Source organism: Phalangium opilio, unplaced genomic scaffold (assembly GCF_054372755.1).
Source record: "Phalangium opilio isolate 3A_F unplaced genomic scaffold, DU_Popi_V2 ptg000063l_1, whole genome shotgun sequence".
Classification (NCBI taxonomy): domain Eukaryota; kingdom Metazoa; phylum Arthropoda; class Arachnida; order Opiliones; family Phalangiidae; genus Phalangium; species Phalangium opilio.
Window position 1 is genome coordinate 3,866,151 of NW_028324180.1, and position 22,431 is coordinate 3,888,581.

Below are 22,431 nucleotides of genomic sequence, written 5' to 3' on the forward strand. Positions count from 1 at the left end.
TTGGAGATATCACGTTTTTATTAAAGAAAAGAAACTTCTACAACTATAGAAAAGAAACTTCTACAACTATAGAAAAGAAACTTCTACAACTATAGAAAAGAAACTTCTACAACTATAGAAAAGAAATATGCTTTTTTTCGGTTGTTGGTTTATTATTAATTCTTTACTCGCGACATACGTATTAAAATAAAAGCAATTTCTGTTTCATAACCGTTACTTATCAAGAAATATTTACAAGATTATAACGATTTGAGATTAATATCAACTTTATAAAGAGGATCTAGTACTTAAGTCTTGTTAGTGGGGGAAATAAGTAACCCCGTTTTTAGTTTTAAAAGGAAACAACAAAATGGTAAAAAAAAAGTATTCCCCATCAATTATTAAACATTCGAGCAAATATTCTTTATTTGCTTAAAATTATTAACTAACTAGTAATTAATTATAGTTACATTTCTATAATCAAAACTACCTTAAAACTTTTATAAAAGAAAATTTTGACAAGGATGTTTTTAATTTTGCGTGCATTCTAAAAAAAATCGAAAGAAAAAATTCAAAAATTATAAAGTACTCTTTCTTTTTATAGAGAGACTTTTTCTTGTAAATAACAATAAGAAAAAGGGGTATAGAGAACTAAAGAAAAAAAGAGTTTCGACTGAATCTTTCAGGGTTATTAAAGTTTGCGGTCATGGTTCAGGTACATTTTCAAAGGATTTGGTATGGGAAGGAGGTTAATTTTCTCTCCAACGAACATCGTATAGCTTTCCTCTTCCATTTCAACGTCATTTGGATCTTTATCTTCATAGGCCACCATTTTCCAAATAATTGGGGGTTGCCTTTGACGGAATGATCTTCTGAAAGCGCTAGAGTTGTTAGATTTGTCACTCGCGGATGAATCGGGAACAGTTTTACACAGCCGCCATGGTTGAAATTTTTTTCAAAAGTAGCGAGCATGGCGTCAACCAACTGGCCCATGTTGAACAGTTTGCTCGAAGATCCCGGCATGGGCCTTTATGCCATTTGGCTATTTCCTCTTTCACGAACCCAATGGTGATGCAGTTCATCTTGAAGACTAAACGATAAACGGATATTCAATGAATAAACAGAAGTAGTCACCTGTACTTAACATAAGCCAATCAGCGGTATAAGTAACAGCGTTAAGTTTGCCGGTGTAACGAGACAACAGTAAGTGTTTGAATAGATCAGGGGTTTTAAAAGGTTAGGTATGGCTAAAACCATATTACCAATGCGTTACTTTTTCACCCAAATAACATTCTCGGCCAAAGGGGTTTGGGGTAATCAAGAATGTTATTTGAGTCAAGCTTGACCCTGGTAATGTATGGCTAAAAGTGTTACCTATATATTACCTTTTCACCCATACGACTCTTTCCAAAGGTATTCCCCATTATAATAAAAACGGCAACCATCTACGTAGCTATACTATCGTACCCCATGTATAGTAACAAGAATCCATACATTTGAGAGGAATCATTCTGTAGCCTCCCCGACTCCCTTTTATTAGTCGCCAAAGATTGAGTGAGTAGCCCCTTCACTCCCATTAAAAACAGGCAATGATTAAGTGAGTAGCCCCTCGATTCCCTTTTAAAATCTCCAAAGATAAAGTGAGTAGCCCCTCGACACCCACTAAAACAGGCAATGATTAAGTGAGTAGCCCCTCGACTCCCTTTATAAATCGGCTATGATAAGTAGGTTGCCTCTCGACTCTTTTGAAATCGAAAATGATTGAGTTAGTAGTCGCTCGAATCGCCAATCATTACTTATGAATTAGTGAATAGCTCCTCGATTCCCTTTAAATATTACCAATTATTGAGTATAGGTCACCATTGAATAAGTGAGTAGCAACTCGAGTGACCTTAAAAATCGCCAATGATTTAGCGAATAGTCCCTAGACCCCCTTTTGAAATCACCTATGGATAGCCCTTATAGACTGCCTTTGACGCGTAAGCGTTTGAAAGAGAATTTGGCTTAGGGTTACGAATGGCAGATACATAAGCGATTGAAGTGAATTTGGTTAAGGGTTTCGTTTTCATTCTCTACTTAAGTGAGGCTAAAATTTAAAATCAATTATAGCATTTCCCAACGTATGTCAGCGAAATGCTATAATTGATTGTGACATTTCCCAACGGATGTCATTTAAAAAGTTTCTTCAAAAATATGTGCCATTGCGCATCCGCACCGCACTCTTATTTAAATCATTCTTTTCAGTTTTCACTCTCCCTTTAAAAAGGCGAACGATACTTTTTCTTCAGACCGAGTGAAAATAATAGCCCATCGTTAGATGTTCACCAAACGATGTAGCGAAAAACCCTGGATAAAGAATGCGCGTGAGCTTGAAATTTTATTATCACGCTATAGGATCGGCAACTCCCTATCTCGAACGACAGCTTATTCCGTATATACTCTATTACAAGATCGGTTGTCAGCACTCGCAAAACTAGGTCTCAATGTAATTTAGCCTTGTTCGTGCTGACAAGAGGCTAAAAAACTTCGGGATATTTTAAACGATTTTAAATCCTGAAGATACTGAAGTTTTTTGTCTCTTGACAGCACGTACATGGCTAGGTTACATCGAGACCTAGGTTTGTGCTGACAACCGATGTTGTAACATGAGTATATACAGAATAAGCTGTCGTTCGAGATAGGGAGTTGCCTATCCTATAGCGTGAAAACAAATTTCACGCTCTCGGGCATTCTTTATCCATGGAAAAACTATCGCGCTACCTTTAAGACTGCTAAATTATTATCCGTAAGCTGGAAAATGAAAAGCAAAAGCACGCGTCTTCTATTTATCGCATTCTATTCTAAATTCTGAGCACCCGACACCCTGGGAAATACATCTTATCCCGCGTCTAATTGCCCCGCTTTCAATTTGAGAAACATTCTCCGCACTTTCCAAGAAGGACAATCGTGTTTAAAGATACGAGATCCCACGCATTTTTTAAACCAGCTCAATCCATTCAAACAATTACCATTCAATTACTAATTTTAATTTGTTGAGAAAATTAATTAACGCGCAAGTATGGCTAATCGTAATAAAAACATCAAACTATATAAGTAACCTAATGATTAGGTTAATGTAATTTGATTACTTGATCGATTAAACCATGAATAAAACCCGAAAATTCTAAATTAGACGGGGGCGCGTGCTACGAATTGCCACTTGTTAACGCGGGTTTAACCTGGCTTTGCCTGTCCATGGGTCAGGTGCTATGAGTCTAAGGTAGCATGGAAATTGACCAATTTATTTATGGAAACGTTTTTAAAGATTTAATATGTAAAACGTAAGACAATTTTCCATTTTCTTTGTGTTACTTAAATATTTGGGATCGAAAGGACTTATTTGACCACGGACGAACAATACTAAACGGGCCATAGAGCGCAACCAATGTTAATTAAGCTGACTTGCCCCTTGGTTGGCAAAAATCCGGGCAAAACTAGTTTTTGCCGGAACACGTGGAAAAAACCGGCAAAAACTAAATTCATGGTTACAAAGTGGTAAACTAGCGAGTTTTAAGTGCATTTTCGTGATGTTTGTTGATGTAATGTTAGAAAAATAACAACAGTATTTTTAATTTTTAAATTTGAGGTGGTTATTGATGTATTTAATGTTTAGTATTCAAATTTGCCAGGTGTCTTTCCACGAGCATTTGCCAACAAAACAGAATTAGAAGCGGTTTCATTCTTTAACCTATTTCAAAGTTTTCCATTAATGAAAGACAGAGTAGAAAACATTCTATCTATCGAGGCTGAGCTATAACATGTCACTATATTTGGTTGGTTACATGGCCAATAAGAAGCGTGTGGAAAAAGAACTGAATTTTCTAACGCTCTCTAGAGTAGTGGCCCTTGTACCCAATGCTAGTAAATTAAAGGCATAATGATAACTGATATTAATTTTTTATATTAATTTAGCTTCAAGTTGTGCGCGAATATTTAACGAATAATTAGTCAAATACTTTGCATAGAATTCAGGAAAAAACCTTAAAAAGTGGAAAAAAATGCGGAAAAAAGTTTTTGGCACCGGTTTTAACCTGGTTTAAACCGCGGAAAATTTAGCTTTTGCCGCCCTGGTTAAAACCGCGGTTTTTTCCACCCCTGGCAAAAACTTGCCAACCCTGCGGCTTGTATAGTGGTGGGTGGGGTTATGAAAAATACTGAGGCAAATTCCGGAAAAAGACAGCGCCATCTAGACAAAACAAGGCGTTGTTAGCTCATCTGATTCCAAAAACGGCTACTTTCTGCCGCTAAACGGCGAATTAACGAGTATTTTTCAAGTTTGACTCCTTATAACCCATTCTTTAGCATTGTTCGTCCATGATTCCACCTTGGAGGATCACCAGATTGACTGGAGACTAAAAGCTAGCCTATACCCATTACAGAAAGGTCTTCCACCATACGGACTGGTTGGCAGTTTAAAATACCCAGCATACTTCGCTTTAGCTTGGGACTACTCCTTAGGTGGCATCTAGCGGACAAAGTAGCAAGGTTTTTTACGTTCACGCATACAATGTGCAATTACAAGTGTGCGGTTAAACGTTTAAATCGAATATTGCGATCCGGTATTCAATAAGCCCATTTTCACTATTCGATACGAATATCGAATACCGAATTGACTATTCGGTTTAAGTTCGACTGCCATAAATTTAAGCCCTTTGCACTTGAGACTGAGAGACCCACCTTATTTTAAAAAATATCATCCCGATTTTATTTGTCTCCCATCGAAATTAAACTACCAGCAAGTGCCTAGGAAATTTTAAGAAATGCTAGATGACCAAAGAGGAGAGGTATTTTTGAAATTTAGGAACTTCAAAAGGTTTTTGTCCTTGCTTTGAATTAACTATTCGCGAATATTAGGGTTACCACCCGATTAATCGCCAATAGTTAAGCCTAATATTCGCGAGTATTAGGGTTAACTATTCGCGAGTATTAGGGTTAACTATTCGCGAGTATTAGGGTTAACTATTCGCGAGTATTAGGGTTAACTATTCGCGATTATTAGAGTTAACTATTCGCGAGTATTAGGGTTAACTATTCGCGATTACTAGAGTTAACTATTCGCGAGTATTAGGGTTAACTATTCGCGAGTAATAGGGTTAACTATTAGCGATTAGTCGGTTACTAAAAATAACCAAGGCTTAACTATTCGGTATTCGATAAGGAACATTTTTTGGTATTCGGCAACCGGTTCGATACCCAAAAAGTGCTATTCGCAGATCCCTAGTGGCAATTAATAATTCAATATACAATTTTCCAAGTCTTAATTAAATACTCAATGATCTTTGGTATTTGATAAGCAATTCGATCCCCAAAAAGCGGTATTACCACGCTCCTAACTTGTAGCGTTTTATTCGCGTAAACAAATGAATTGCGCGAACGACTTACTTAAGTCCTTGTCCAACATCGCGTAGAACCCCTCTGGGTTGCCAATGACTACTGCTAATACCGTGGGTTTCTAAGTCGCCAATTCGCTTATGGTAGTTATCCAATTTCTTTTGTAATTAAATAATAGAAAAACATTAGCAGTGTGTCTATGCTTTAGCATTGCGCGTGCGCGTCATGTCTCGACTCCTAACGTCCGTACTCAAGATCATCTAAAGCCTGGTATTCACCTTTTTTTACATAAAATACTTTAATGTTCCCATAAACCAGTAGAGGACGCCACCTTAACAATTCGAGATACTGTAGCATTTACGGAGTTTAATTCAAATCCAAATAAATTGAATTTGTCAAAACTGTCTGAAAGAATATTCTAAGTGCAATATGTACTTAAAGGTTATGTTCAGTAACCGAGTGCATCAGATACATATTGTTTTTTTACTGTACGGTTTTTGATTTTCCGATTTATAAGAAGTCACGCATGTGCATGAGCTTCATGACGTCGTTTTTACTGGCTACTGATAAACCGTACGGGAGCTATTATTAGTGTTTGCCGGACAATTAAGCAAATTATTTAGGCACAATTCTTGGGCCTAAATAGTCGCCGCCAAATAATAAGTCCATAGCCCCTTCCAAAAAGTTTTGAAAAAATGTTCTTAGTCTGAGTCAGTTCAGTTCTTCCTACAAACAGGAAGTAGTTTCCCCGCATAGCCTAGTTCACAACCTAGATATGACGTTTTTAGCTCCAAGTGCGCATGCGCGAAGAACTTAAACAACAAGATGCACAAGGGCAGGCAGTCAAACTTTTTGGAAGGGGCTATTTGATGAAATTGTTCTATTTCTATGTTGAGATTGTTGGCTTTCAATAAAATATTTCTTCCCATGGAATCTCAGTACTCTAGAGTTAGCAAATTTTTGGTGGACTTTCCCTTTTCCCTTTCTACAGTTTACAGTAGTCAAAATTTCCCTTTTCCCTTGTGGAAATTTCCCTCAATATGGCAGCATCTTTGGGCCACAAGTTCAAGCTTGGCTGAAGATGGGGGGGGGGGCTTTACCTTATATATTTCGTCGCGTGACGGCGCTAGTTGCCATTCATCTATAAAGGGATCATTCATTAAAGCATGAACCTTGTATATAATGAACCAGAATCTTAACGGCGGATCTCATGTTAAAATTTTCTAGCTAAAGTGTCCCAAAATAATAAGGAAAAAAAAAGCTAGCAGACGACAAGGTCTTGGAGAAAGACAGTAGAATGTAAACAAGTAAAATGCCCGCTTGGTCTCATTTCACTAAGCCTTGGGACTAATGTTAATTCTTAAGCATCTATAGATAGTTTTCACACATGGAGGATTCATACCATTTACACCAGGAGACCGGGCTATCTGGCGGACAAAAACCAGTCTGCTTTTGTCCTCCAGATAGCCCGGCTTCCTGGTGTAAATGGTATGAATCCTCCATGCGTGAAAACTATCTATATGAAAGTTAAGTTTAATAAAGTAATTAAAAATAGGAACAATAAAGGTTTTCGCATTTGGCAATTGTGAAAGTGATTCGAGGAAATTGAATTGGAAAAACATAAGTTTTGTATCCTTCCCAAAAGCGTGACGTCACGTTTGTTAACGTTGTACCGCGGGTAGACTGCGAAATTTAGCAAAGAGCTCACCTAGTGGAGATTAACGGCGAACTAAAATGTCAGAAATATGGTCTGTAAACAAGTCTGGGAAATAGCACACTTCCTCTGCTCCAAAACCAGTTTGTTATTTGCTTGGACTACTTTTCATATTCAAGAGGTGGGGCACTGCCTTCCCTAATACTAGGCCTTGAAATGTACAACAGAAGCATTTTTTATGTGAAATTTTGCATTTTCGCTTAGTAACCGTTAGATGGCTCTTTTCTGAGGCGAATTTTCGGGATGACGAAAGTAAAATCGTACTGCGCAGTCTCGGATGACGTCACGTCTTTCGCTTATGGCGGACCAGGAAGGGAAATAAGGATTTTTTAAACTGGACTAAATAACCTAGTCCATGACTTTTGACCAGGGCACAACGTCTGCTAAACAAGAGAAGTGGATAATTAAAATATTGGAGTTAATGTCTGTGTCCGAATTCAGCCGCCAAAGAAATCTCCTCCTACCTCTCCTAAGCTCGCTCATTGGGCAATCCAAATCAAACTTAAGCTATTTCATTGGCAGTGGCAGTTTTTGGGAAAAACTTAAGGGCTGTGATGGGTTGAAATTTCCATGCAGACGCCATTGACACGTGTCAAAACATCCACCAAATTTCCCATAGTTTTGAATTTGCCGCCATATTAAAACCTCAGAAAAGCGACATCTAGTGCCATTTGTGAAATCCTAACTGCCACCCCCCTTTTATTCCTATCGCAAGGCCTAGTATTAGAGAAGGCAGTGGGTGGGGGGTTACTGGACCTTGGGACCACTTTATCAATTGCAAATCTATAGAACCCAAGCAACGCCTACGAGATTTATACATACATCTTGTAGGCATTGAAAAAAGCTGGGACCAGTTTATTATTTTGAACACTAGGGGGGGGGGAGTCACTGGTCCCAAGGACTAGATTAAAAAATATTCTTACATCCCAGAGTGCCAGTGCAAATTACAAACCCTACGTCAAACTGGCCCTAATACATATTCCGTTGGTAACGAGCACGGGAAACTTTAGGAGAATAAAAGGCCCTTAACACTCTCAAAAATATTGACCAGTTACGTCTGAATTGCGGCTCTGTCAACGAACGGAGGTCAATTTTGCATGGAAACCTGATCTAATATCAAAAGCGGATCAATGTAATAAGCGTCCTCTTCATCTGCTTATATTTCGACTCCGCCCCCAAACTTTTTATATAGCGACTTCTATTGGTCAGAAATGTCATTCTTATCTCTATTTTTCTGATCAGTTAAATAATTCGGTAATAATTGCGGGAAGTTTCCGGGAAGTCCCGAGGTCTGTGGTCCTGTAGGAGTATCCTGTCGTCTGCTAACCACGTGACCAAGGCAGTATAGAGCGGTGGCTATAAAAGCCTGGGATCCGCTGGGATCCGGGGGTAGTGTTGTTTTGTGATCGAGTGAGGTCGGCGGTGGGTAGTTACGGAGTCGCGGTCTCACGGTATTTGATAAGCAGCAGACGACAGGATATGAACCGAGCCCCTGGCAGTTCACTGGATATACCGAGAGTGAGTTATTATTATTAATAGTTCTACTGACATAGCGGTAGCCTAGGCCTAAACCTGTTACAGTCCGAATTAAATCACGAACCAAAAATTTGTCCAGCAACGAGAGTGAATAGGGACTTGGCAATTCGGGCTTAACTCCGCCCCCAGCACCATTATGGTATGTTTTTTTAACAGAATGAAAGCTATATAAGCCCCTCCTCCTGGTATGTTTTTTAGCACTAGTGGAAGGAAGCCTGACGTTGCATGACGTAGTACTGCCAAGTCCCTATTAATCTGATTGCGAGAAGTTTCCAGGAAGTCCCCAGGCCCGAGGTCCAAACTAAATCAGGAACCAAGCATTTTCCAGCAACGAGACCGAACTCATTTGATTGCGGGAAATCTACGGGAAGTCTCGAGGCCCGTGGTCCGAATTAGCTCATGAAAGGAGGGTTCATAATGTTACTAATACCAAATTAAGAGTGAAAGGAAAGGAATGGGGGGGGGGCTTCTTACCCAATCAGTCAATTCCTCGCTACTAAAATATTCTTCAGCGGGAAGAGCAGCGTTGGCGTGACTTTGCGCGGGCGTACCCGAAGACGAGACCACGGAACTGTTGGGTACTACAAGTAAAGAAGAACTTGAGGTTGGAGGTGTGCTCTGTTTAGGCGTTCTACTACCATCGCTTCCTGGCCCCGATCCACCCCCGCTTTTACGATGCAGCAATGGACTTTTCTTGCGTTTCATCCTCTCTTAGTTGGGCTTAAAAGAACACTCACAATCATAATCACTTTAATGTAGAAATAATTAAAGGTCAAATAGAGTAATGGCACCTACTTGCCTTTGACTGTATTAAACTCTATGGGTAGATAACATGGAGTGCCACTACTCTATACTCCTAATGGTAGTTTACCAAATTAGTGTAATTAAAATTCTAATGATAAACATTTTAATAAAGAAGACTTACCCTGAGGTTCCTCGATTCCTGAATGACGCGTTATTGGTAAGATTTTACTTTACCTACCTAACCCAACCAACACTTGATTCTGACTAATTAGGCCACGGGGAGTTCGGAAAAAATAGTGAAAAAATTCTTAACCCGCCGCAAGTTGGTCAAAAAAATTTTTGAAAATTTGAAAATTGCATGTACTTACCGCCATTAAGACCGCTACGCGCCTAAACGCATTCTGCCCTCGATCTTGAAAAACTACCCGGGGGGGGGGGGGTAAATATAATAATAAGGACTCGCGACGGAAATCAAGGAGCACATACTGCGGAAATATAGCTATGAAATTTTAAACACCCACTGAAACATTTAGAATTCTCATACCAGGATAGAAAAATATTTGAAGCGAGCTCCAATTTTAAAAATAAACAACGATATTTTGCTAAATTGCGTAGATTATTTCGGAAGTAAATAAAGATAAACAATAATATTTTGGAAAAGGTGTAACATTATTTGGGAAGTAAATGAAGATAAACCACAATATTTTGGAAAAGGCGTAACATTATTTGGGAAATAAATGAAGATAAACAACAATATTTTGGAAAAGGCGTAACATTATTTGGGAAATAAATGAATATAAACAACAATATTTTGGAAAAGGCGTAACATTATTTGGGAAGTAAATGAAGATAAACCACAATATTTTGGAAAAGGCGTAACATTATTTGGGATGATAAACAACATATTTTGGAAAGGCGGTCACTTATTTGGAAAATTATATAATATTTGCTTAAAATGTGGCACTTAGCGTTACCCGAGAAACACCACATGGAGGTGGCCACACGTCGTTTCTCATGGGGAGTTTTGTTTAGGCAGGTCCCCTTGCCTACTGCCGTATATATTTACTGAAATTCCACCAAATCTCGTGAAAATCGGTAAATAATAAATTAATTAAGATGACTCAATTCGAGAACCTAAATATCTAGTAGCCCCATCCAAATATTTTATAAGTCCTGAATGAATATCATATGAATAATATCTACCCTGATTTTCCGGTTTTTTCATGTAAATGAAAAGATCTGCAACCTTACGTTCGTCCTGCCTTGAACAATCTTTCCAACGAATGATTCGCCAAAAATTGTATTCCGATATTCCATTCAATATGCAGAATGCTACAACTTGCATTCTTTTTACGTATGTGCATTTTACTGGAGTGGCCGAGTGGACGCTCCATGAGCAGCCTAAGTTTGGGTTGGTGCGTAATATAGTGCTGCCATCTGTGTACTAAAATTTGTACTAAAATATTTCAAAGTTTCTTTGAATATTTTTAAATTATTTTCACCATAGAAGGCGCTATAGTCGTACGCACCAACCTTAACATGTAGCGCCTCTGGTGGATTCTGTGCTACACATCGGTACAACATACGCGTGTTGTAGGCATTGTATCGGCCACTCCAGTAACACCTTTCTTTCTCTATGGTGCATTCGTCAAAAAAAGCACACACAATATGTTCAGGAACGCTGCTAAAATCAGATACATCCTTTCCATTTAGCAACCTTCGCATCGCTGCAACGCGATTGCTTTTGAAAGCCATAATTATCAACTTTATCTCAAATAATTTTTATTTTTACAAACCGTTAATCCTTTTCAATAAATGGTTTGAAAAAAAAAGATCTAAATCTACCTTTTATTGTGGGCAGAAGCAGGTTCGGTTAGGTTTTTGGTTCGGATAGCTTAGGATTTCACTTCACGTGGAGAAAATGAATTTTTGTTCTAGATTTAAAACATCCAAACCCACCGCCGGCACAATGGTTGTCATGGTAACGTGGCAACCTTCTTCTTTGCCATGGCAACGGTTCGCGCATGCGCGAACCGTTTTTAAGTAACAGGTGACCTTTTAAGACAATTCTTTATTACTCATCAGACGCGTTTGAGCGAGCTAAGCGAGAGGTTTAATAAAACTCAATTTTGTGGCATTATTTTGTTGGGAAGAGATATTTTTGTTGGGAAGAGATATTTTTGGTGGGAAGAGACATTTCTGGTGGGAAGAAACACATTTTTGGTGGGAAGCATTTGGTTTTGTGGCTGGCCTATTTTCAAAAATGGAAAATCCAACTTTTGAAAACCCTAATTTTGAAACTGCGGAACAGTTTTTCCACAGTATTTCGTTAAAAAATTGGGGTGGATTTTTTCCATGTATGAACGAAGAGTTAAGGGCCAAATCTGAAAGGGACGCTAAAACTCTGGTGATTTCATTGGACTTGGTTCCAAGCGTTACTTCTTTCAATGAAAGAAAGATCGCTTGTACTTGCGGAAATAAATCCGACGATGGAATTATCGATGGATTTCTTGTGGGGGTGTTTAACAACCAAAGTCGGTTTGGATACGTAATCCGATGTTCCACTGGGCAATCTCGAGCCAACAAGCGAAAGGCTTTAAGGGCATTGAAGAAAAAGGTTCCCGATCATTTGGTTTCCGAGTGTGTGAAGGCTTTCGTCCCCTCCAAAAACACATGGTTTTATAATCAAAATTTGTCGGTTACCGACAATCTTTTCCTCGTTTTCCTTTGGGTTTGTAAAATGAGCGTCACTGACGCTACAACCCATAGTGAATGTTCCTCACGAACAGTTGTGGATTATTTTTCCATGTGTCGTGAGGTAACGGAGATTGTCATTTCTAATAGGGCCGACAAAGTTCAGATTGGAGGACCAGGACTGTTTGTGGAGGTGGACGAAACCTACCTTCATACTCGCAAATACAACCGAGGGGCGGAGTTAGCCGGGGAAACCATTTGTATCTTTGGAATTTATTGCCGGGATACAAAAGATGGTCTATTTTTGAAAGTGAAAAATAAGTCCCGTGCTGTTCTGTGGACGCAAATGGCAAAATATATAGCCCCTGGGTCCATCATCGTGTCTGACGGAGCCCCTATGTACATGAATTGTACGTTAATGGGCTTTCGGGAGCACCTTACCGTGCTTCATAAGTACGAGTTTGTCAACTCGGAAGATTCTCGCGCCCATACGAACAACATCGAGAACCGAAATAGACACGTGAAGGATGCCATTAAGTCCCACAGAACAGACAGGTCATTAAGTAGCTATATGGCTTCTTATTGGTACCGATGCCTATTTTTCAAGGACCAGGATGGAAACTGGCTTCCTCCTGGAACCAATTTTGCTCGGTTCTTGGAAGACGTAAAGGCTTGCTACCCTGGACCGGGCAAAAAAGGCCTTGAATTAATTGAAATCGGGGTCTCGGAGGAAGAGCTGGCTACTCTCGATCCCGAGACAGAACCAGCATTTTTAATTGCTGGCCAAAACGAAGAAAACACTGCCGAATTCACTGACGAATAAGGCAACGTTTTCTTAGTTTTTGGCAGTAGGCAAGGGGCCTGCCTTATCAAAACTCCCCGGTTGGATTATAGCGGCATTAGGCAAGGGGCCTGCCTTATAAAAACTCCCGGTTGGATTATAGCGGCAGTAGGCAAGGGGCCTGCCTTATCAAAACTCCCGGTTGGATTATAGCGGCAGTAGGCAAGGGGCCTGCCTTATCAAAACTCCCGGTTGGATTGTAGCGGCAGTAGGCAAGGGGGCCTGCCTTATCAAAACTCCTCATGAGAAACGACGTGTGGCCACCTCCAAGTGGTGTTTCTCGGGTAACGCTAAGTGCCACACTTTACTGCATAGCCATCGGTATAAACAGTTTTGCAGTTAGTAGTGTATAATTTTTAACATACACTTTCTTCCAACATATTGAAGCCTTTTTAAAATATTGTTGATCACCACCATTTGCTTCCCAATAATTGGCCGCCTTTTCAAAAATATTGCTAATTATCTTCATTTACTTAACAAACAATATTATGCCTTTTCCAAAATATTGTGCTTTACCTTCATTTACTTCCCAAATAATGTTACGCCTTTTCCAAAATATTATTGTTTATCTTCATTTACTTCCCAAATAATGTTACGCCTTTTCCAAAATATTATTGTTTATCTATATTTACTTCCCAAATAATATTACGCCTTTTCCAAAATATTGCGGTTTATCTTCATTTACTTCCCAAATAATGTTACGTCTTTTCCAAAATATCATTCTATGCCTTCATTTATTTCCCAAAAAATATTATGCCTTTTCCAAAATATTGTGGTTTATCTTCATTTATTTCCCAAATAATGTTACGCCTTTTCCAAAATATTGTGGTTTATCTTCATTTACTTCCCAAATAATGTTACACCTTTTCCAAAATATTATTGTTTATCTTTATTTACTTCCCAAATAATGTTACACCTTTTCCAAAATATTATTGTTTATCTTTATTTACTTCCGAAATAATCTACGCAATTTAGCAAAATATCGTTGTTTATTTTTAAAATTGGAGCTCGCTTCAAATATTTTTCTATCCTGGTATGAGAATTCTAAATGTTTCAGTGGGTGTTTAAAATTTCATAGCTATATTTCCGCAGTATGTGCTCCTTGATTTCCGTCGCGAGTCCTTATTATTACCCCCCCGGGTAGTTTTTCAAGATCGAGGGCAGAATGCGTTTAGGCGCGTAGCGGTCTTAATGGCGGTAAGTACTTGCAATTTTCAAATTTTCAAAAATTTTTTTCACCAACTTGCGGCGGGTTTAGAATTTTTTCACTATTTTTTTCGAACTCCCCGTGGCCTAATTAGTCAGAATCAAGTGTTGGTTGGGTTAGGTAGGTAAAGTAAAATCCTACCGCGTTATTAATTATAAATTAATTAACAAAGCTTATAATCATTAAGCCTTGGTTCTTTTCCTTTCCCATTGGAAAAGATGAGGAGTAAGTGGATGGGCTATTTATATCTCACTTTGAAAGACCTTTATTGCTGCCTAACTGCACGAATAACAATAATAAAACTTAGCTCCATTTTTTAAAATTGTAACAAAATTATAACAGCGCTATTTAAAACCACAAAAACTACGGTTAAACTTCAGGAGAATCATTTACATTTACAAGTCAAGGATTACGTTTACCCAGCTTCGCTAGCCTTTCACGGCAAACCGGGGAACACTATATTACCCCAAAACTACTAACATATTCCCGAATTACACCAAAATCTAATGGCGTTTTCCTTTGGGCAGATTTTTTACTGCCGGAGGCGCTCGAAAAACCTTTGCGTATTCCAATGGTTTAAGCTCAGTAGTGATGAGACGCTGTGCGTGCTCCATTGGTAAAATTAGCCTTGAACTCCCAGCCATAGATGGGCACTATCATATCATTTGATAGTTTTACCACTTGATACGATAGAAAACTAAATCTGCCCCTATCAAAGTATCAATTTTGATAGTTATTTTCGAGAAAAATTTGAATTATAATGATCGATTGAGTTTGATAGCTTAGAAAGTGCACTCGAAGTTGATATGATTCATTGATTCGTTGAAATCTTCTAGAGAAAAATATCGATTCTCAACGTGATCTGGCTACTAACCCCATCTTTTAGAAATCATAAAAAATGATAGGCATTATTCCTTGAGAAATAAATTGATTCTTTGAGTGAGTTTATTTGGCGACATCTGTTTTCTGATTTCATTTTAAAAAATTATGTGCTAATCTTTGATAGGCAATTTTGATAGTTATGAAAATTTCTGGAAAGATAAGTCGTTTTTTGAATGATATCGAAGTTTTTAATATATTTGAACGTTAGCAAGTGTAGGTTTATTCTATAAGAAGATTCTGTACTTGGTGGTCATTATAACCCTCTCAAACAAAAAAAAAAATAAATAAAAATAAAATAAACGATGGTTCAACAGTTCAAACTGTGAAGACGGAGCTTCTTGTATATAGAAGCTCCGTGCTGTCACTGATGTGAACGACTACTCGAGGAGGAAGAACGATTCCACGAAATCATCCAAACGTAGAATTAGATAAATTAAAGTGTAGATTTTCTGATTTTTATTACCCACAGTTTTAATTGCAATTTTTGCCTTTAATTATTATTAGTTAACCGTTTATAGTAGATGGTTTAGATTAAATCAAGGGCGAATAATTTGAAAAAGTTTGGATAGTAGCTTTTGAACTATAGACAGTTAAAAGTCAAACTTGAGAAATGAGATTATGGAAATTATATGAATATATGAAAATATTAGAAATTCTACAAAATCAGGAAATATCAGGAATCGATTAAACAGAGTAAAAGTAGGTAGAGCCCAAATCAGTTTGATCGAAAACAATCAAATTTAAAGTCCGGAAATTAAATAATCGATTAATTTAGTCGTTCCTAAAGATTTCAATTTGATTTGATAGGCAAAAAATCTATCTAACAATGAGAGCCAATCTAACATATTGAAGGAAGATTTGATAGTTTCACCATCTATGATTTGTTGAGAGGGAAAAAATCTATCTAACAAATAATGCCCGTCTAAAATATAGCTAGAAGAATTGATAGTTTCGCCAAATATGATAGTTTGAGAGGAAAAATATCTATCTAACCAGCAGTGTCAGTCTAAAATATAGTCAGAAGAGTTGATAGTTTCGCTATCTATGATAGTTTGAGAGGAAAAATATCTATCTAACCAGCAATGTCAGTCTAAAATATAGTCAGAAGAGTTGATAGTTCCGCCATCTATGATAGTTTGAGAGGAAAAAAATCTATCTAAGAAGGAGTTCCACTCTAAAATATAGCCAGAAGAATTGATAGTTTCGCCATCTATGATAGTTTGATAGGAAAAAAATCTATCTAAGGAGGAGTGCCCAACTCTGCTCCCAGCGCCATGCCAGCCAGTGTGGGAAATAAGGATTTTTTAAAAACTGGACCTGTGGCCAGTAGAGCCTAGGTATTTTAATTAAAAAACTGGCCACGGTGCCACCTACCACTTTTAGCCTCAAAAATCAGGCTTTCGTAATTTAGGGCCATTTTTCCAATGGAATATGCATACTACAACATTTATTGTGTCGTCACGATCACGTGATCGTAACACCAATGGATTTACATGGCAAATTTGCATTTATCGGTTCTTAAGGGGCATTTTCCACCCTACCAATGGAATACGCACTTTGTACTAGTATAAGAACTGACTTCTTCCGAACATAGCTATTTCGTACCAAAGTCGAACGAATAGTGTGTTCCATTGAAACAAGATTAAATATGTTTCTGTCATGGGTATATTCCATTGACATTTGAAGTTGTCGATAATTTGTTTGATCCTGTAACAGCATTACGCGAAATTGGGTTTTTTTGCCGCCAGCGCCGGCAACACAAAATTGGCCCAAAGGAAAACGGTATAAGAAATAGGAGAATTCATCCTATACGTCGTCTGCTAAAATATTCTAAATGACTTCGAGTTTCGGCTACGGCTTTTCGGGGTAAAACAGTGTCAGAGGCAGGGCCGGAAATAAGAAAAATTTGTTATAGGACATGTGTCCAGTGACCCCCTGTTTGACTGGAATTTATAGGACATTGTCCACTGGAGTGTGCAAAAATGGTGTCGCTTCTCCATAGTCAAGGTATCAAAACTTCGGAAAATTTATAGGTCAAAATGTCCAGTGACCCCCTTAGTTTTTAAAAAAATTATGGGACATTTTAAAATTTTATTAGACAATGTCCAGTGTCCTGTGCTTATTTCCGGCCCTGGTCAGAGGGGATAATAGAACCTTTACATTGTAACAGGGTGGGAAATAAGGATTTTTTTAAACTGGACATTAAGCCAGCGACCCCCCTAATCTGGAGTACGTTCAGTAACGAAAATCTCAAAGAAATCGCTGTTTTCTTGATGTTGGGTTGATGGGCTCGAGACGTCACAGTGACGTAAAAAGTTGTTGAACGCAAAAGTGACAATTTGAAGTTAGCGCTGTTTTTGAAAATGGAGTTGGGGAAGCGTCTTACTGGCCCTCAAAACGTTACGAAGAGCAAATGGTTCTTTTCAATTATTAACGAGCTCGCAAATAATGAAATTGTTCAAGAAAATTGTCCATTTGAATGGTAGAAGTAGTTTTGTAAAGAAAACTAAAACAATTACTGTAGGAATAGCATTATTGGAATTTAATTTTTAAATCCCACGCCAACTTTTCGTCTGTCAAGTGTTCAAGAGTCAAGCGCTACGTCACTCCATCAAAAAAACCATATCGATTAGATGGTTTTTTTGATGACCAAGCGCTGAGCATCATGACGTCAAAACCGGAAACGCGAAAAAGCGTACAGTACTTAAAATCTGACATCGCTTAGTAATCGCTGTCATCAAAGAGGGTTACTGAACGGACCCCTGGAATAAATAAACTGGTCCATGACCACTGGCCAGGGCACGTCGTCTGCTAAACTAAAGAAGAGCATAATGTAAATGTTAGAGTTTTAATGTCTGAACTCTGGTTACCCTTGAGTTTTTTTAGTGTTCCCGTGGACCACTGACCCCCCTCCGATTTAATTTTTAAACTGGTCGAGACAAATTTTAAACTGGTCATTTGCCCTGTGCCCCCGCCTTATTTTCCACACTGGTACTGGCTAGCGAATAGCACCTGGTGAGTCATTTTGGAAGTAAACACAGAAATAATTGATCATTTAAGAGTAAAATGAACATTTAATGCGTAGTAAAAATGTTTCGTAATTTACAATGGTAATTTACCGGTAAATTACCATTGTAAAATTACGGTAAGATATAAACGGTAATTTACGCGGTATTTGGTATATTACCGGTAATTTATGGACGGTAAATTACCGACTCACATCTCTAATAATACTGCCTAATACGACTACTGACAACTAGTACAGACTATGGTCAAGACTGTCGACAGCAAGAGACTCATTCTAGAGTAAACACGCTAGACAAGAACAATAGTCAAGAGACTGCAAAACTTTTGTAGGGAAGTTGTAGCCAAGGAGTACTAACTACTTATGAGTAGAATTAGAAGAAAATGTGTTGAGCTAGAAAAATTCTAATAATGAACCCCGAATTAATAAACTGGTCCCACCAATTTTTTCCAAAAACAATAATTAATAAAGTGGCCTCTGGGACCACTGACCCCAAGTTTTGGAATAAATAAACTGGTTTTGGACTTGTAAACCTGTCTTATTTCCTACCCTGCACGGGAGACGAGAAGTGTAATGCTTTTCTAGGTAATGTGTCTTATCCCTTCTAAAAAACCCCTGCTTTGGCAAGCACGCTGACGAATCGCCATTCCTCGATTTTCCCTTCTCGCCTCTCTCTCTCTCTAGCCTCTCTACGTTACTCAGCAATAATTTCTTCGTTTCCATTTTTATGAAGACCGCGCGGCACTCTCTTTGGTGGTTCTCCATTGTCACCGGGCCGCTTAACACTTGTTGAAATTAGATTATATTGTAATGAAAGTGACTTCAAGTTGATTAAATTCAATTAAATTAAAAGTATGAAGTTCCGAGAGAAGTGCGGACTTCTCTGAGAAGCCTTAATGCGCTCTCGGAACGTAAATACGGCTTTCTTAGTTAGAACACAGAAGCCTTTGTTTCTCGCTGATGTCAATGGAAGTTTAAACAATTCAACATTATGTGTAAACAAACTAACTACTGTAGAACGAATAGGAGGCAGTGAAATAAGCAAAGTATTTTCGTAAGAACTTGTACTATTAATGCTCAATATATTTTAAATATTTCAATATCGTGGTACGGTAGGCTTGGCCTTGTAAGCCACGCCAGAGGTAACTTCTCCATTCCAATTTGTTTGAAAATTATAAATAGCGGTTTGAAATCTTTGTTTCATGGCAATGTTTATTATGAGTAGACATGTTTGAGATGTAAGGATTTGTATAGATTTTGATATTGCAAATAAATAGGAATTTAATCTAGTTTAGTTGTATCTCGAATTGGAAATAATAGAAATATCGTTGACTCGAAATCGGTTTTGAAAAAAGTAAATATCTGGGATTTGAAACGTTTCTTGGGGGGTGCAAATATCTGGGATTTGAAACGTTTCTTGGGGGCTGCAAATATCTAAGATTTGAAACGTTTCTTGGGGGCTGCAAATATCTAAGATTTGAAACGTTTCTTGCGGGCTGCAAATATCTGGGATTTGAAACGTTTCTTGGGGGCTGCAAATATCTGGGATTTGAAACGTTTCTTGCGGGCTGCAAATATCTGGGATTTGAAACGTTTCTTGGGGGCTGCAAATATCTGGGATTTGAAACGTTTCTCGGGGCTTCAAATATCTGGGATTTGAAACGTGCCCTTTGGCGCTGCAAATATCTGGGATTTGAAACGTTTCTTGGGGGCTGCAAATATCTGGGATTTGAAACGTTTCTTATGGGCTACAAATATCTGGGATGTGAAACGTGCCCTTTGGCGCTGCAAATATCTGGCATTTCTTGGGGGCTGCAAATATCTGGGATTTGAAACGTGCCCTTGGAGGCTGCAAATATCTGGGATTTGAAACGTTTCTTGGGGGCTGCAAATATCTGGGATGTGAAACGTTTCTTGGGGGCTGAAAATATCTGGGATTTGAAACGTTTCTTGGGGGCTGCAAATATCTGGGATTTGAAACGTTTCTTGGGGGCTGAAAATATCTGGGATTTGAAACGTTTCTTGGGGGCTGCAAATATCTGGGATTTGAAACTTTTCTCGGGGGCTGCAAATATCTGGGATTTGAAATGTTTCTCGGGGGCTGCAAATATCTGGGATTTGAAACGTTTCTCGGGGCTGCAAATATCTGGGATTTGAAACGTTTCTCGGGGCTGCAAATATCTGGGATTTGAAACGTTTCTCGGGGGCTGCAAATATCTGGGATTGGAAACGTGCCCTTTGGCGCTGCAAATATCTGGGATTTGAAACGTGCCCTAGGGGGCTGCAAATATCCGGGATTTGAAACGTGCCCTTGGGGGCTGCAAATATCCGGGATTTGTAATGCCCTTGGGGGCTGCAAATATCTTGGATTTGAAACGTTTCTCGGGGCTGCAAATATCTGGGATTTGAAACGTTTCTCGGGGGCTGCAAATATCGGGGATTTGAAACGTTTCTCGGGGGCTGCAAATATCTGGGATTTGAAACGTTTCTCGGGGGCTGCAAATATCTGGGATTTGAAACGTTTCTCGGGGGCTGCAAATATCTGGGATTTGAAACGTTTCTTGGGGGCTGCAAATATCTGGGATTTGATACGTGCCCTTTGACGCTGCAAATATCTGGGATTTGAAACGTGCCATAGGGGGCTGCAAATATCCGGGATTTGAAACGTGCCCTTGGGGGCTGCAAATATCTTGGATTTGAAACGTTTCTCGGGGGCTGCAAATATCTGGGATTTGAATCGTTTCTCGGGGGCTGCAAATATCTGGGATTTGAATCGTTTCTCGGGGCTGCAAATATCTGGGATTTGAAACGTTTCTCGGGGGCTGCAAATATCTGGGATTTGAAACATGCCTTTTGGCGCTGCAAATATCTGGGATTTGAAACGTTTCCGGGGGCTGCAAATATCTGGGATTTGAAACGTTTCTCGGGGGCTGCAAATATCTGGGATTTGAAACGTTTCTTGTCGGCTGCAAATATCTGGGATTTGAAACGTTTCTTGGGGGGTGCAAATATCTGGGATTTGAAACGTTTCTTGGGGGCTGCAAATATCTAAGATTTGAAACGTTTCTTGGGGGCTGCAAATATCTAAGATTTGAAACGTTTCTTGCGGGCTGCAAATATCTGGGATTTGAAACGTTTCTTGGGGGCTGCAAATATCTGGGATTTGAAACGTGCCCTTTGGCGCTGCAAATATCTGGGATTTGAAACGTTTCTTGCGGGCTGCAAATATCTGGGATTTGAAACGTTTCTTGGGGGCTGCAAATATCTGGGATTTGAAACGTTTCTCGGGGCTTCAAATATCTGGGATTTGAAACGTGCCCTTTGGCGCTGCAAATATCTGGGATTTGAAACGTTTCTTGGGGGCTGCAAATATCTGGGATTTGAAACGTTTCTTATGGGCTACAAATATCTGGGATGTGAAACGTGCCCTTTGGCGCTGCAAATATCTGGCATTTCTTGGGGGCTGCAAATATCTGGGATTTGAAACGTGCCCTTGGAGGCTGCAAATATCTGGGATTTGAAACGTTTCTTGGGGGCTGCAAATATCTGGGATGTGAAACGTTTCTTGGGGGCTGAAAATATCTGGGATTTGAAACGTTTCTTGGGGGCTGCAAATATCTGGGATTTGAAACGTTTCTTGGGGGCTGAAAATATCTGGGATTTGAAACGTTTCTTGGGGGCTGCAAATATCTGGGATTTGAAACTTTTCTCGGGGGCTGCAAATATCTGGGATTTGAAATGTTTCTCGGGGGCTGCAAATATCTGGGATTTGAAACGTTTCTCGGGGCTGCAAATATCTGGGATTTGAAACGTTTCTCGGGGCTGCAAATATCTGGGATTTGAAACGTTTCTCGGGGGCTGCAAATATCTGGGATTGGAAACGTGCCCTTTGGCGCTGCAAATATCTGGGATTTGAAACGTGCCCTAGGGGGCTGCAAATATCCGGGATTTGAAACGTGCCCTTGGGGGCTGCAAATATCCGGGATTTGTAACGTGCCCTTGGGGGCTGCAAATATCTTGGATTTGAAACGTTTCTCGGGGCTGCAAATATCTGGGATTTGAAACGTTTCTCGGGGACTGCAAATATCGGGGATTTGAAACGTTTCTCGGGGCTGCAAATATCTGGGATTTGAAACGTTTCTCGGGGGCTGCAAATATCTGGGATTTGAAACGTTTCTCGGGGGCTGCAAATATCTGGGATTTGAAACGTTTCTTGGGGGCTGCAAATATCTGGGATTTGATACGTGCCCTTTGACGCTGCAAATATCTGGGATTTGAAACGTGCCATAGGGGGCTGCAAATATCCGGGATTTGAAACGTGCCCTTGGGGGCTGCAAATATCTTGGATTTGAAACGTTTCTCGGGGGCTGCAAATATCTGGGATTTGAAACGTTTCTCGGGGCTGCAAATTTCTGGGATTTGAAACGTTTCTCGGGGGC

The 22,431-nt window shown here is 39.2% G+C and overlaps 1 long non-coding RNA gene across 8 annotated transcripts; it reads right to left on the bottom strand.

Moving 5' to 3' along the window:
* Positions 1 to 9,559, bottom strand: LOC149662759 (uncharacterized). 8 transcript variants are annotated; one of them, XR_016368621.1, is made up of 5 exons: positions 9,525 to 9,554; positions 9,238 to 9,319; positions 9,074 to 9,180; positions 8,887 to 8,995; positions 6,626 to 8,352 (listed from the first exon to the last, which is right to left on the bottom strand). It is a non-coding gene; the product is annotated as an uncharacterized LOC149662759 (long non-coding RNA). The 8 variants fall into 8 exon arrangements; XR_016368620.1 differs by lacking the exon at positions 9,525 to 9,554 and adding an exon at positions 9,395 to 9,456; XR_016368618.1 differs by having other exon boundaries at positions 9,074 to 9,319; positions 9,525 to 9,559.
* Positions 9,560 to 22,431: the final 12,872 nt, after the last annotated feature.